This window comes from Podarcis cretensis (assembly GCF_951804945.1).
Source record: "Podarcis cretensis genome assembly, chromosome: 1".
Classification (NCBI taxonomy): domain Eukaryota; kingdom Metazoa; phylum Chordata; class Lepidosauria; order Squamata; family Lacertidae; genus Podarcis; species Podarcis cretensis.
The window spans coordinates 47,660,163-47,676,094 of record NC_137170.1 but is presented as its reverse complement, the minus strand read 5'-3'; the positions used below and the strand labels follow the sequence as shown (position 1 = coordinate 47,676,094).

General features: G+C 43.9%; 1 long non-coding RNA gene across 1 annotated transcript; it reads right to left on the bottom strand.

The window, feature by feature from the left end:
- Positions 1-6,124: 6,124 nt before the first annotated feature.
- LOC307224071 lies at positions 6,125-9,103 on the bottom strand. The gene is made up of 2 exons (XR_013842400.1): positions 8,693-9,103; positions 6,125-6,593 (listed from the first exon to the last, which is right to left on the bottom strand). It is a non-coding gene; the product is annotated as an uncharacterized lncRNA (long non-coding RNA).
- Between the last annotated feature and the right edge of the window lie 6,829 nt (positions 9,104-15,932).

Below are 15,932 nucleotides of genomic sequence, written 5' to 3'. Positions count from 1 at the left end.
AAAACTTGTATTTCAAAAATACCTTTTTAAAAAAGTATTGCCCATAATGGACCTCAAAGTTCTGTAAGTTATGTTGGGCTGGGAAGTGCTAACTGAGGGGAGGGGCAGCAACATGCAGTGCAAATGTACCCCACAAAGTACCGCCCACGAGCATACTTGATAGATTTCAGAGGCATAAACTTGAAAACACACATGCACACATGGAATCAATGATGCCTGCAGAGCCCAAGACAGAGTCAGACTGTTGGTGTACCCATCTTAGCACCGTCTACTTTGACTGGCAGTGGCTCTTTCAGGCGGGGGGTCTCCCCACTCATGCCTGATGCAGCTGGGATTGACCCTGAGCATGCAATGCACATCCTCAATCACGGTGCTCCTTCCTCTTTCTTTTCGAATGAGGTGTGGATCATGGCTGCACAGCTCTCCTGGGAATTCATTAAAGCCTAATAGTAGTCGTGTCAATTTTATAGCTCGAGACGTCACCGTATTTCACGGAAAAGCCCTTGGCATTCTCTCTGTGCCTCAGACCACTCCGTTTTCCTCCTTCAAAAGGGCAACAGCCTTGGCATGTGCTGCATTTCAGCCACTGGGTGGCGCAGCCTACTGCATCATTGCATAGTACAATAGCTCCCGCACCCTTCTCGTTTTTGTGTCTGAGCTTGGCTGCTATAATGTAGAATGGAGAGTTTTGTTACAGAAAGTATTATGAGGAACTAGGAGTTGAAACCGTCATGTAGTGCCCAGATAACCCACCTGTGGCAAACGTGTCAGCAGAAGAATGGGCAGTGGGGGTTAGTGGCACACCTGGCCAGGAGTCAGGAGACCTGTTGTTTGTTGGACTCTTCTGCGATGTGATGCTGTGTGGATCCTGGCTCTGTTGCCTAGAAGGACACTGCTCTTTTGTTGGCGGAATTTGTTCAGCAGTTAGACACAGTATATCACCTCTCCTTCTGATAGACATGGTAAACTTGATAAACTTTCCTGGAACTCACTGCCATTGCCATTATAAGAGAACAAGTGCGGCGTTCATGGTGAGTTCCAGCTCCTCTTTTTCTAGAAAAATAGCACTGTCTAGAGGAGCTATGTCTCCAAACGTAAAAGCAGGGAAATAAGTCGGGTGTGAATTCTATGATACAGTGGTACCTCGGGTTACATACGCTTCAGGTTACATACGCTTCAGGTTACAGACTCTGCTAACCCAGAAATAGGACCTCGGGTTAAGAACTTTACTTCAGGATGAGAACAGAAATCACACGGCGGCTGCACACAGGCAGCGAGAGGCCCCATTAGCTAAAGTGATGCTTCAAGTTAAGAACAGTTTCAGGTTAAGAACAGACCTCCGGAACGAATTAAGTACTTAATCCGAGGTACCACTGTATAACTAATGGGCCTTTGTGACTTTGCCTGACACATCCCTGCTGGTTTGAGGATATAGCTCTCTCTGTGTGTTTGTGCACACATGCACACATGCCCTAGCACACTGAGCACAAGAATTCTCACAATCTGCTATGCCAGTGGATATGACTGTGGTGTTTGAGTGTGTATTACGTCGGGAGCAGGCAGGGGTGTCAACTTGAATAAACAATTGGGGAAATCCATGTAAAACCCGCCCTGCATAATCAATCACATGATACAGTGTATGCATACTATTTTAATGACTATGCCTATCAACGGGGGGGGGGCTGGCCCCCTCAGACATTTTAGGGGGGGTGGAAGACCCCTCAGACCCTAGGAGTTGGCTCCTCTGGAAGCAGGGATGGGCAACTATCAGTTTCGGTTTCTCTTAAGTTGAATTCTCTACATTTCTGCATCAATTTACCTTTTGTTTTATGTCCCCATGAAAAGTCATCAGTGAACTTATCCTAATAAACACTCCCCCCCCCCAAAGCAATTTCCCTTATTCAATGCACTTTTGTATTATTTTTCCCCACTAAAGATGCATTTTTGTACACATGGCTTGGCTTGAGAACTGCACTGCAAAATTCGTAGAGATGTGAATTTCCAAGGGCGGCTGTGCTTCGGTTCATGTACAGTTTTGGGAAATCAATTCACCTTTAAATGCAAACTGCACAGAACTTCTCCCATCCCCCCTCAGGATGTGAGTGGTGTCAGGCTTCCGTATCTGCAACTCGAAAAGCCACTTGACATTATTCTGAGTTCTCTTATGGGAGTCCGTGCTGTAGACACAGTCTTGGGAAATGAGCCCAGAGTGGATTGCTTTCCAAACAGTCTGGGCTACACCTGTATTTTGCTCAACTTCACCACTGTTGTACTTTCTTACTCAGTTGTTAATATGAAAAAAAGACAAAGGTAATCAATGTGTTAAAAAAAACCCCACAATGCAATTTCTTTCAATGAATCCTTCACTGATGAGCTCCTAATGAGACTGACCTTTAGAAGCCAATTAGCCTTGGTAAAACAGCATAATCACATTTAAATAATGCTTTTTCTTTATCCAAACGAAGCTCTTTGTCATTATGCAGGTTTAAAGAGCACAAGCTACCTAATTGTTCCACGCATGGGGGTCTGTTACCCTTCTGGGCTGAGTAAGCCACTAGGTGGTCACAGCAAAATGAAATCGGAGAGGACAGATGCCGAGTCTGATTGGAGACGGGTTTCTTAAGTTAATTTTGATCTGCTCTGGTTCAACTCTCTAAAGAGATGTTTCTGCAAGGCAGGAAAGAGACTTGGTCAGATCAGGCTCGTTGCCAAATTAAAAAAGATTTGTCAGCATCTTTGTACTGGGCAAGGGATGGGGAACCTGTGGTCCTCCGGTGTTGATGGCTGCAGCTCACAGCATCCCTGATTGTTGCTCATACTGGGGGGGGGGGGGGGGACATGGCTGGAGCCCACCATCATTTGGAGAGCCATGAGTTAGTCATTGCTGCTCTACAGAGAACACTCATAGTACAAGTTGTTGTATAAAATCTACAGTAGAAGCTGCAAAGGGAAAAATAATACAAAAGTGCATTGAATAAGGGAAATTTCACAGAACCTGCAAATAACCTGTAATCACTGGATTTTTCCGTGTATGACAAGGTTTTTTATTTTAAAATTATGTAAAAAAATTAGGGGTCGTCTTATACACGGATAGTGCAGAGGGTGGAAAGGCGATTGGTTGCTGCTGCGAGCAGGAGATTGTCAGCAATGATAGGGTGGGTGATCGGTGGTTGTGGCAAGGCTGCTGTCGATAGGCTGGTGCTGTGGCAATTGGGCGGGTGATTGGTGGCTGCTGGCGGTGAGTGGGTAGTTGATTGGTGGCTTTGTCGGCATTTGCTATTGTCAGCGTTGGTTTTAGGCAACCCCCCCCCCCCCCAAAAAAAAGCTCAACAACTCTGGGGGCAATCCTCCCCCCAAAAAAGTTTAACAACTCTTGGCAATCCCCCCCCCCATTTTCTTAATTTGAAGTCCCCCAAAATAGGGGGCGTCTTATACATGGAGGCGTGTTATACACGGAAAAATACGGTATTTTAAATAAAAGACTGCATCTTCAGGGCTTAGTTCCACCGAGTACTGAATGCTCTTATCTGCACATGCGAATCAAGAGCACTCAGAGTCCAGTTTTTGCTCACAATTAAGCTTACTTTGTCACTTTTGCCTTTAACCATGATACCCCCACCCTCAGGGTGTGTTGTAGATGCTTATTATCTGTCTTTTAATGATTAAAGATTATTCATATCCTGAAGGAGCGTCTCCACCACCATCGTTCAACCCGGACACTGAGGTCCAGCGCCAAGGGCTTTCTGGCAGTTCCCTCGCTGCGAGAAGTGAAGTTACAGGGAACCAGGCAGAGGGCCTTCTCGGTAGTGGCACCCACCCTGTCGAATGCCCTCCCATCAGATGTCAAAGAAATAAACAACTATCTAACATTTAGAAGACATCTGAAGGCAGCCCTGTTTAGGGAAGTTTTTAATTACTGATGTTTTAATGTACTTTGTTGGAAGCCGCCCAGAGTGGCTGGAGAAACCCAGCCAGATATGGGCGGGGTATAAATAATTATTTATTATTATTATTATTATTATTATTATTATTATTCCTGCTGTTGCAGATAAGAGAGCCAACAGGGTGTAGTGATTAAAGTGCAGGGCTGTAGCTAGGGGGTGGTGAGGTGGGCCCCCGCCAGGGGTGCAGGCGACTGGGGGGCGCAAAATCAGCTAAAAAAATATGTCCATAAATATAAATATTGATTATTGCCTCATAAGAAATGGTTTTATGAATGGGTGGAGGGGGGTGGTTGGAGGAGAGCCAGAAAGAAGAGCTAGTTTGTCTATGGCTAGGGGGTGCAATCTGGACGGTTCTGCCAGGGATGCAAGATCACCTAGCTACAGATCTGTTAAAGCGTCAGACTAGGACCATGGAGATCAGGGTTCAAATCCCTACTCGTCCATGGAACTGACTGGGTGACCTTGAGCCAATCACTATCTCTCACTCTAACCTACCTTACAGGGTAGCTGGGAGGATGAAATGAGGTGGAGAAACATGTGCTTCACCTTGAACTCCATGGAGGAAAGGTGGCCTATAAAATGTAAGGAACAAATAATAATGAACAAAATCTTAACATCGCTACCGGTGAATATTTGGCTAGCTCAGACTAATCTCTGTGGAAAGGGTCATGGCTCATATGGCCTAGAAAGTGTCCTCAGCTGATTTTAAAGGTCACAGAAGGTCACAGAGAGGGCCATGGTCTCTGGGGATGTCCAAAGGTGGAATTCATTCTGAATGCTGAAGTACACTCCAGCGTTATTATGTTATTCTGGATTTCCCAATACATTCTGAAATGGTGGATCCACCCAGTCCTGCCATTCATCCAGATTTTAACTAGGCTTAGAGAGCATAGCTTGCCCCAAGTCATCTATGGAATTCAAGCCTTTGAGTCCAGGTCTTTTGGAATCAAGAATACAGGAACCCATGCTGAGTTAGGCTGTGGGTCCATATAGCTTAGTATTGTCTACACTGACCAGTAGCAGCTTTGTAGGGTTTCACACAGGGTTCACAGCCTGACCTGGGACCTGCTGCAATACTCTTGTTAGTAGGTCACACCATTTATGCTTTTCCAGGCCACGTGTTACATTGGCATTGGGTTACTTGCTCATTCCTTGACCATCCTCAAGACTCACACTAGACCACATCTGCCTTCACCTCAGCTTTTGCCCAAACAACCTGAGCATCTTGTGGATACCTCCAGGTCCTGCAGAGCTGTTTCTTTCCCACTTGAGCCAGAGACTCAGGGACAAGAAGAATGGTTGTTCCTACTAAGGCCTCCAACACATTCTGCTAACAGTTTGGGGGACAAAGAGCCAGGGTGGCGTTCTTTGAGAAATCTTCCCAAGCATGAGAAGAGCAAGTCCTTCTGTCTTCTGCTTCCTCCTTTCATGGCTATAAGGAAACAAGGAAATTTGACCCTAAAGGCTGAAGCAACAAGGGCGCAATGAAAGAGATGGAGGTGGCGTGAGGCTGCCATAGTGCCCACTGCATCCGAAGAGAATGATGCAACAGCAGACAAGTCCCATCCTGTTTCCTTCCTCCAGCTGGGATAGTGCAGAAAAATCTGAAACTTGAAGCAGGCACACAGAGGAAGGTGACTCATTTGAATGGGGTGTATTAATACTTAATAAATGTGTCATCCATAATAAATAAGAACTAGCCCACCCACAAGGGCACCAACTGCTCATGAATACCAACGGGAAGCAAAAACAATCCCAGAGGAGCTGATCTGATGGTGCCCTTTCAAGGGAGGAAAGAAAGATGATGGCTCTAACATTGTAATTGTACAGAAAATAATTAGCGGAGAAACAAAAGGTGCACACACTTCTAACCACTGTTCTAGGCTTCCCAACAAATACCCCACCGCCACCGCCAAGTCTAGGAAACCTGAGCTTCTATCTGAAAAGTGGCACCTTGGTAAAGTGATTCATGATCTGGTCATGTCCAGACTAGATTACGTAGGCTACCTTTAAAAGACGGTTCAGAAATCTCAGGTGGTCTAGAATGCGGCTACCAGAGACCTATTGGAGCAGCCAGTCATGTAAATTCTCATTTCTCCACAGCGCTTAAAAGTGTTTAACTGGACTGTGCGCAGCAAATTTTCCCTCCATATATTTTACAAGTATTATGTATTCCTCACTACAGCATGTTTCTTTATTATCTCTGTGTGCACATTCCCCCCAGAACTCCAAATACAAAGGCACAGTGGCAGTTTAATCTCTGTTTGCCAATCACTGAAGACCTGACAGGCATTTCCAGAGGGAATTGTGCGCATTGAACTATAGCTCCTGCTACAACAGTACTGAAATTTTCATAGGAAGACAAGAAAGCAGTTTATCTGATGGTTCTGAGCTTCTCCAAAGAATAATAAGGGAGTAACTCCTCCCCGCAATCTTGTGATGCAACAGAATCTTAAGTATGGAAGAAATTTAATACAGAGGTGAAGGAACTTCCTTATCTGTATTCCTCCTGCAGTCCTTCAGATCTTAGTTCCCCCTACTTCACACACATAGTAAACCCATCTCTTGCTGAACATGTTCTCTCTCTTTCGGATCTTCTGGTTTTGCCTCTCTTGCTTTGTAATTTCCCTGCCTCATCAGTGGAGCCACCTGAAAAAGATACAGCAGGGATCAGCAAAGCAGATTCTGAGAGAGAGCTCTTCTCAAACATTTGTTTAGTCATTTAGTCGTGTCCGACTCTTCGTGACCCCATGGACCAGAGCACACCAGGCACTCCTGTCTTCCACTGCCTCCCGCAGTTTGGTCAGACTCATGCTGGTAGCTTTGAGAACACTGTCCAACCATCTCATCCTCTGTGGTCCCCTTCTCCTGGTGCCCTCCATCTTTCCCAACATCAGGGTCTTTTCCAGGGAGTCTTCTCTTCTCATGAGGTGGCCAAAGTATTGGAGCTTCAGCTTCAGGATCTGTCCTTCCAGTGAGCACTCAGGGCTGATTTCCTTCAGAATGGAGAGGTTTGATCTTCTTGCAGTCCATGGGACTCTCAAGAGTCTCCTCCAGCACCATAATTCAAAAGCATCAATTCTTCGGCAATCAGCCTTGTTTATGGTCCACCTCTTTCCCAAACTGAAACATTTTAATATTTCATGTTTGCACCCAAATCCTAAAAATAAGAATCGGACAAAAAAAAAGAGACTTTTTTGAGATAGAATTTCTTCCAAGACTGGACGCTTGAAACTAAAGATGATTTAAAAAATGGCAAAGACTATTTAAAAAGACGGCAAAGTGGATTTCTGAAGGATTTCGGCCTAGAAGTGGGATCTCCAGGATGACAACAGGCATTGATGGACATCGGGGAACGCAATCGGGAAAGGGGGGAGGGAAATTTGGAATCCAAAGGGTGTTAAATTATACTATATTCTTTTTTCTATCTTCTTAAAACTTTAATCTGTTCTGCATACTAAAGTGGGGAACTCGTGGAAGGGAGCAGGGTCGATTTTAGGGGAGGGAAAAACATTCTTAATATTGGGTTAATTGTAATAAGTTTAAAATTTGGGGTAAGAACTTGTTGAATTTATTTGAAAGAATTGGAATACAAAAGGTGGTGGGGTGGGGAAGTCCTGGAAAAATGTTAATGAAAATAAGATTATAGAATGGATGTTTTATTTTTTCATTTTTCCTTTTTTGTCATATTTGAAAATGCTTAATAAATATTATTAAAAAAACAAAAACAAATCCTAAATATATTTACTCAGAGGAAAGTAAAAAAAAAATGATTTCCAGAAGATATACATCAAAGTAAGTACATTAAGGGCAGGAGCCTTACTTAAAAGCTGTTTTGGGTGGGATTTGCCCAGAAAAGTGGCATATAAATATGTTTTGGATTGAGCTGTAGTGCTTCAGTGCTGTCAGAAATGTGTCTGACCTCCACAAATTGAGCCACTGAATCAGCTGGCATACCAGGGTTCTGCCTAAGCCACTTTTCTCCCTTTGTATATTTTGTTCCTTACACCAGCAGCGCTCCACTGGCACAGGGGTGTCCCTTTGTTAGGGTCTATTCCCCAAGCACTACCACTGTTCTACCACACCGGGTTCTGCAAGCATAAGAGCAGTGAAGGGCTGAAATGAAGAAGATGGAGAAGACAATTGCTCCAGATAAGAAACAAGAACCAATAGATGGAAATTGTAGATAATCGGATTTCTGCTAAATGTTAGCAGAAACATAAGAGATGTTTGACAGCTCTTCCTGTCTCAGGAGGTAGAAGTTCCTCCTTCATTGGAGGTATTTGAGCAGAGACAGTGTCTGCCAAGAATGCTCTACTTTCAGATCCTGCATTGTGCTGTGGGTTGGACTACCTCACCTCCAAGGTCCATTCCAGAACTATGATTCTATGACAGGAGTGAGTCTGACCCCATTCAGCAGGCGTAACTCAGGAAAAGAATCAGCCCACCAGCCGCTCATTATCACCACTGTCTCATGGCGACGAACTGTGATTGTGTTCCTCACGCTGACAACAATGCTTTTGTGAAACAAACTCATTCCAGATACATTCATCTGGTCCACAGCTTTTGTCCCTTCCCGTGTCCCCTGCTGCTGACAGAGTGTCTAAACATTTAATCATCCTGCCTTCTCCGGCAAAATATATGACTTGCCTAAGAGCAGGACTGATGCATCTCTGTGTTGTCAGCAGCGGGGAGGAAGTCAATTGCGCTAGCTATTTGTCGGGAGGCTTCCTGTTCAGGGAACGTACCTGCTAACAATAGCAAGCTTGCCTCAAAACGTAATGCACGTATGTGATCCTGCAGCATTGTGCACCTCTGGGCACCTCTCTGAATACTGCTTTCAGTTAAACCTTCTGCGTTTGTGGCAGTTGTTTTCTTCAGTTCAACTGAACTTACTGGCCTGTTCTATGAAAGAGGCCCACACATATCTGACCCTATTTGTGTAGGTCACTTTCGCACCAGTGCCAATTTAGCAGCTGCTCGGTGTGTGTGATGAGCAATCCCACTGCCTCCTCATATACTTAGTGAACCTGTGAAGGGAATCGTGATCTGAAGGACGACAGGCCTGGCCCTACCATGAGACAGGCAGCAACCTCGGGTGACAGGTACTGAGGGGCAGGAAGTGGACAGGCCTCTGTGGGCCCCCTAAGCTAACCTGATGCCCTAAAAAAGTCCCAAGACACCCTTTGGACTTGGGTACACAACACAAAAATTGCTGCATTGTTAAAGAGACCACTTTAATTTTATTTTATTTTTGTAAAAGAGCGAAAGCAAGCTGACTAGGGGAACACACTGAGCAAAGGAGCGGGAGAGGTAGGGGAATCTTTCGTTTTGAAGGTGAGGTCTAGCATACCCTCCAACATTTCTCCAGTGAAAATAGGGACGTCCCATTCCATAATGATAATTTTACTATTTATAACCTACACATCTTACTGGGTTGCCCCAACCACTCTGGGCAGCTTCCAACTTATATAAAAACATAATAAAACATGAAAAAAATTTCCCCATATAGGATTGCCTTCACACAGCTCAGGGGTCAGATAACTCCATACCCTCCAACATTTCTCCAATGAAAATAGGGACATCCTAAGGAAAAGTGGGACATTCTAGGAACAAATCAGAAACCGGGACAGCTTCTCTAAATCAGCACTCGTCACACTGATTTGGGGGAAGAATGTTTAAATAAATATTTTCAATTGGCTCTATGCTGTTTTTCCCCACCACTTCCCCTTCCTCTTGTCAACTTAAGGGAGAGATTGCTCTCTTTCCCTGAATTGTTCATTAGTTCAGTGGAACTAACTCCCAGGTTTGGGTAAGTGGGTATAGAATTGCATTTACCTGGGAGTTAGTTTGCCACTTTTATGGGCAATAGGAATCCAATTGCAGCTATTGCAGTTTTTAAAATGAATAGACAGATGCAATGTAGAAAACGCTTTCCTGTATGAAAATATTGTTAGAAAAAAGATATTAAAATGTTAATTAAAAAATATATATCAGAATGCGGCTAGTGATGTGAACTGTGAGTGCAGTGGGTTTGTTTTTATGTTCTGTTACAGAGATAATAGACATTTATTGAGGGTTGTAAATTTTAAGGGTGTACTGGGAAGGGTGAATTGTAGCTCTGTGGGAAGTCTCCTGACAACTCTTAGCATCTTTAGCAAACTACAGTTCCCAATATTGTTTGGGGGATGCCATGACTATTCAAGTGTGTCAGAGTGATTGAAGCCTATGGTGCGGATGTGACCTCAGTTTTTAGAACAGGCCCTTTTCTGGGGTTGCAAGGGAATTCACTACTTTTATATTTTAATGTTAACTTTTAACATGAAATGTGTTTTTTACTGTAATTATCACAAAAGCCCTGTTAGCTCGGTTGTGAATCCTACATTGTATATATACGTGACCCAGTTTTATTACTGCTGTGTATCAGAAAGTTTACAATATTGTGTTTATGTTGCAGCATATCCAAACTTAGTACACTGTTTTCTAGAATAGGACCAAAAGCTTTAAACATGTGAGTGTGTAAAACATTTGCTGCTCCATCAGCAAGTGGAATGGCTATTGCAATTAGTGAGAATGTAACTCTGGAAGTCAACCATAAAAGTGCAATTCCCGGAGGCCTTTCCCCAGTGAAAGTTTCATGCAGGCCATGCAATATTAACAAAACACAGCCACCACAAAGCATAGAGTCAAAAACTTCCATGTGTTCACTTTCCTTCAGCTATAAAAGATTTTACTCTGCAAAGCTCCTTCAATATATCTGAGAAAATAGCAAACAACAGGTTCCCTTCTGGCTATAGAAGAGGTTCATGGCCACTAGTAGCTCAGATGAAAAACCAAATAAGCAGGGATTGCTGGCAGTTCAACACTGTTACAGTTAGTAGGGTTAAATTTGCTGATATACCACCTTAAGCAGATTATGGTGGCATGGAGCTAATTTCACTGTCATTGACATATAACCAGGAAGAAGATCATCTGGCCCTACAGATTTTGTTGAATGGCTGCAACTGGCTGAGCTTGATGATTTGATTTATAGTTCAGCAAATCTGGCAGACCAGAGGTTTCCCACCACCACATTGTAAGATTGTCTGCTTCTTGTCTACATATGGTACCTACAAATCACTTTGCTGTACTAAGGGACTGGATATCTTGAGCCACCCAGTCTTGAAACGCAACTCTTCAGGAAGCTGTGGGCTCCTATCAGAAGTGATTAGCCTCCCTACAATCCCTTACAATATTCACCCCAGTCTGTTATAAATGTTTACAGGAATTTTGAGAAGTAGAAGGATAGCTATTTGTGTTCCTAAACTACTCCCTAGGTTTGGCTATTCCATCCCTGTAAAGCTTTTACCTGACTGTGGATGCATGCAAGGAATATTTGTGGGATGTGAAACACAGAGCAGTCAAGTACAACATCCCTAGAGTGGACATAACAAGAGGATGTCTGGAGCAGCCAGTTGGAACTTCCTGTTTCCTCCTAGGCTGGGACAGACTTCCTCTACATGTGACCAGAGGTGGGCGTGGCCTCGCCTGTGCAGGTAACAAAAGCATAGGACAGGCCGTCATCTCTCTCTGACTACATTCGTCGAAGAAGCAACATTTGCTTAACCGAAGATTTTGTAGACTACAATCTACCTCGTCAGATGCATGAAGTGTCATCCTGACTTACACAGAGACAGACTCAGGAGGTCAGAGAGAAATCCAATGCCAAAAAGTACAGACAATAATAATTATGGAATCACTAGTAGTGCTGTATTTTATTCCAGATCAGTTCACAAGTGACAGTATTGAACTTATTGATGTATTGTAATTCAGCAGTTTCACTTTTCAGTCTCCCTTTGAGATTCCTTTGCTTCGGGATGGCCACTCACTCTTAAAGTCATATATAGGGTGTCCTGGTGGTTGAAATGTTTTGACACACTGGCTTTTGAATATTGCCATTTCTGATGTCAGATCTGTGTCCATTTATTCTTTCATGTTTATCCTATCATTGCTGGCACATGTGTGACATGGGAAGGTGAGCAGTTTTGTTTCCTTTCATGTTTATCCTATCATTGCTGGCACATGTGTGACATGGGAAGGTGAGCAGTTTTGTTTCCTTTCATGTTTATCCTATCATTGCTGGCCCATGTGTGACATGGGAAGGTGAGCAGTTTTGTTTCCTGTGCTGTAGAAAGAGCACTATAGTGGCCTTTTTTTATGAGCCCTCTGATAATTCAATACACATCATGAAGTTCTAAGTGAAAGAACTAGATGCAGCCTATCTCATGTCTCAGAGGGGCCAGCGCAGCATGGACAATCTAAGTTGTGACTGCAAGGATCTCACTTCTCATCCCAGCTCTGCTATCTTGTCATTACATTCATCTGTGACTAATGGTTCTGGTCTGATAGGCTACAGTCTGTCTCCCCTGCCCAAGGAAGCACAAAGAGGATATTGGCAGGATGATCAGTGATCGATCTGTCTAGATAACAGTGTATGTATCTATAGCTATATATATATCTGCAGCCAATGCCCTTGTTAAAAAACAACAACACTGTTTTTGCAATTTAACCTCTACTGAAAACAGGAATTGTGTCCCTACCTTGTTCCCATTCATTTTGTTCCTTATGGGTTGCCCCACTAATTCTTTTGACATGGCAGCCAACCCCACCCCCTGGCCCATTTATCTGCTCCAGATCTGTCTGCTCTGAATTTTCCTGCTCAAGGTTCTGCCCAAGACTCCTTCCCTGGCCCCAATCCAACCATGCCACATGGTCTGAAGACAAAGGAGGCTACCAACTCCTTGATGAAGCAAAACCAGTCAGGGTCTGGTCATGGCTGGGAATCACATGTATACCTTGGGTGCCTTGAGTTCCATGAAAGATGTGAGATAGGAATGTGAGAAAGTGAATCAACCAAAGCCCTTGATCTTGGGCACCAGTGACGATGAGGAGAGTCTTTGGGACTTGGCTTCTCCTGCACCGCTTTGCTGTGTTTCTGGTTTTGCATCACAGTCCCCAACCGAGAGTGTGGGAAGCAGCCATCTGGGCATGCTTGGAAAGCGCTTCAGAAATGGCCAAGTAATATTCATAATAGATTTCACAGCAATTAATTACTCATGAGACTTCTAGTTTCCTCCGTGTTCTGTTCCTTCCGAACAGCAGCGTTGTACTTCAAATACTTACACAACTGGGCTCTGCAAGAACTAGGTCACGTGAGAGGAAGCTGCTTCTTCCAAGCCGGAAAAACTTTTGAGAGAGGTCAACAGTGCTTTCAAAGCTGAGATGCGGAACAGGATCATTCTTCTCCCAGTCCGCAGAAATGAATGTGTACATTCTCTGTTGCTTGCTCAGTGGATCAAGGCTTAAAAGGAAATATTTGCATGTTGGTAGCATGGAAGAGGCAATAGAGTCCGGCAGCCGTTTGAAAATAGTATTGCTCCTGGATGTATTTAAAAGAATACTGTATGAAACTTTCTTTCTTGTAAATATTTTTTTCCAATCCATGGTCTGTCTAACCCATGTGCTTTTAAAGGTTGTGATCCTATGGATACTCACCTGGGAGTAAATCCCATTGGAGTCAAAAGGACTTACTCCTGAGTGGACATTGCACTGCATAGAACCAACTGAGAACTGTTTATCAGTATATAATTGCTGAGCTGTCTTGAGCCTGCTTTGTTAATAACTTTGCATCTGTTTTGTTTGATTTATTTTTAATTTGCATTTTCAAAAAGGTTTAATAAAGGAAAAATAATTCTAAAAGAACTACAGTTTGATGGGAACCTCATTTCAAATATTGTCTAAAACATCAGGTTTATGCATGTGTAGTTATCCAGTTTTAGACGGCTCCTGTCTTCCCCAATAGTTTTTCCTATGCATTTAGCAATCCAAAAGTGCTATTTTAGGTTTAAGACGCAACTTTGTTGTTGTTATTGGGGATCAAGCTGCTACTATGGAAAAATTAGAGGTCGAAAGAAGAATATGCTTTGCAATAACTCAGCTATTCTGAGTTAAATTCCTTTCATAGATCTGTTCTTTGCTGCATAATTCTTTACAAAGCTGACTCATCAGGACACAAGAGCACTTTGAGTGACGATATTGAGTCTGCTTTTGTACAGGCTGTGCATATTTTTGCAGCTAAGTAGTTAAAAGTCCTTTCCAATAAAGAAGTTTCATTATTATCAATTATTTACTCAGCGCTGTCATTATGACGGATAGGGCTGCCCAAGGCAGGACGACACAAGGATTTTACTGTGCTGCACCAAAAACAATCCCCACCAGTAAATAATGAGCACGTGAAGCGTGCTGAGACACGGAGACTGAGCCCAGATTGATTTACTTCTGCTTGCTTATCTAACAAGAGGCATAGCCTTAAGATGCAGGCTTCTAAGATGTTTAACAAGTAAAGCCAGGACTACAGAACTGGCGTTTAAACACCTGGTGCCCATTGGGACTGGTAAGGCAGAAGGCAGGGAGAACAACTGTAGATGAAGTCGGAGCAAATGAATCATAGAATTGTAGAGTCCGAAGGGACCTCAGGGATCATCTAGTCCAACCCCCCGCAAGGCAGGAAACTCCGCTCAAGCATCCAGGGCAGGTGGCCACCCAACCTCTGATTAAAAACCTCCAAGGAAGGAGAGTCCACCACCTCCAGAGGAAGACAGTTCCACAGCTTACTGTCAGAAAGATTTTCCTGATGTTTAGTCAGAATCTCCTTCCTTGTAACTTGAAGTCATTGGTTTGAGTCCTCCAGAGCAGGAGAAAACAATATTGCTCCCTCTTCCATGTGACAGCCCATTTGAAGATGGCTATAATATCTTTTCTCTGACATGCAGATCAGCCCACCACTGAGTGGCTGTAACTAATACTGGGAGCGGCCATCAAGACCACATAACACTGGTCTTGAAAGACCTACATTGGCTCCCAGTATGTTTCCGAGCACAATTCAAAGTGTTGGTGCTGACCTTTAAAGCCCTTAACGGCCTTGATCCAGTATACAGTGGTACCTCGCAAGACGAAAAATGCGCAAGACGAAAGAGTTTTCCGTTTTTTGAGTCGTTCCGCAAGACGAAGTTCCCTATGGGCTTGCTTCGCAAGACGAAACGTCTTGCGAGTTCTTGCGAGTTTGTTTCCTTTTTCTTAAAGCCGCTAAGCCGTTAATAGCCGCTAAGCCGTTAATAGCCGCTAAGCCACTAATAGCCGTGATTCGCAAGACGAAAAAACCGCAAGACGAAGAGACTCGCGGAACGGATTAATTTCGTCTTGCGAGGCACCACTGTACCTGAAGAAGCGTCTCCACCCCCATCGTTCTGCCCAGACATTGAGGTCCAGCAGCGAGGGCCTTCTGGCGGTTGCCTCACTGTGAGAAGCCAAGTTACAGGGAACCTGGCAGAGGGCCTTCTCGGTTGTGGCACCCGCCCTGTGGAACGCCCTCCCATCAGTTGTCAAAGAGAACAACAACTACCAGACTTTTAGAAGACATCTGAAGGCAGCCTTGTTTAGGGAAGCTTTAAATGTTTGATGCATTACTGTATTTTAATATTTTGTTGAAAGCCACCCAGAGTGGCTGGGGAAGCCCAGTCAGATGGGTGGGGTATTAATAATAATAATAATAATAATAATAATAATAATAATAATTTTATACAACCACCCATCTGGCCGGGCCTCCCCAGCCACTCTGGGCTGCTCCCAACAGAATATTAAAAACACAATAAAACATCACACGTTAAAAACTTCCCTAAACAGGGCTGCCTTCAGATGTTTTCTAAATGTCAGATAGTTGTTTATTTCCTTGACATCTGATGGGAGGGCATTCCACAGGGTGGGTGCCACTACCGAGAAGGCCCTCTGCCTGGTATCAGGCTGAGGTTGGTGTGGGACTGCCCCTTTCACCCTTATGGAGCACCTTCCATTGATAGAGCCCCTTGTAGTTTTTAGGGTGGAAGGGATAGCTGCCCCCATCTCATACACCCACCCACACCCCACAGAGTGTTTTGGCTCATATGCTACTCA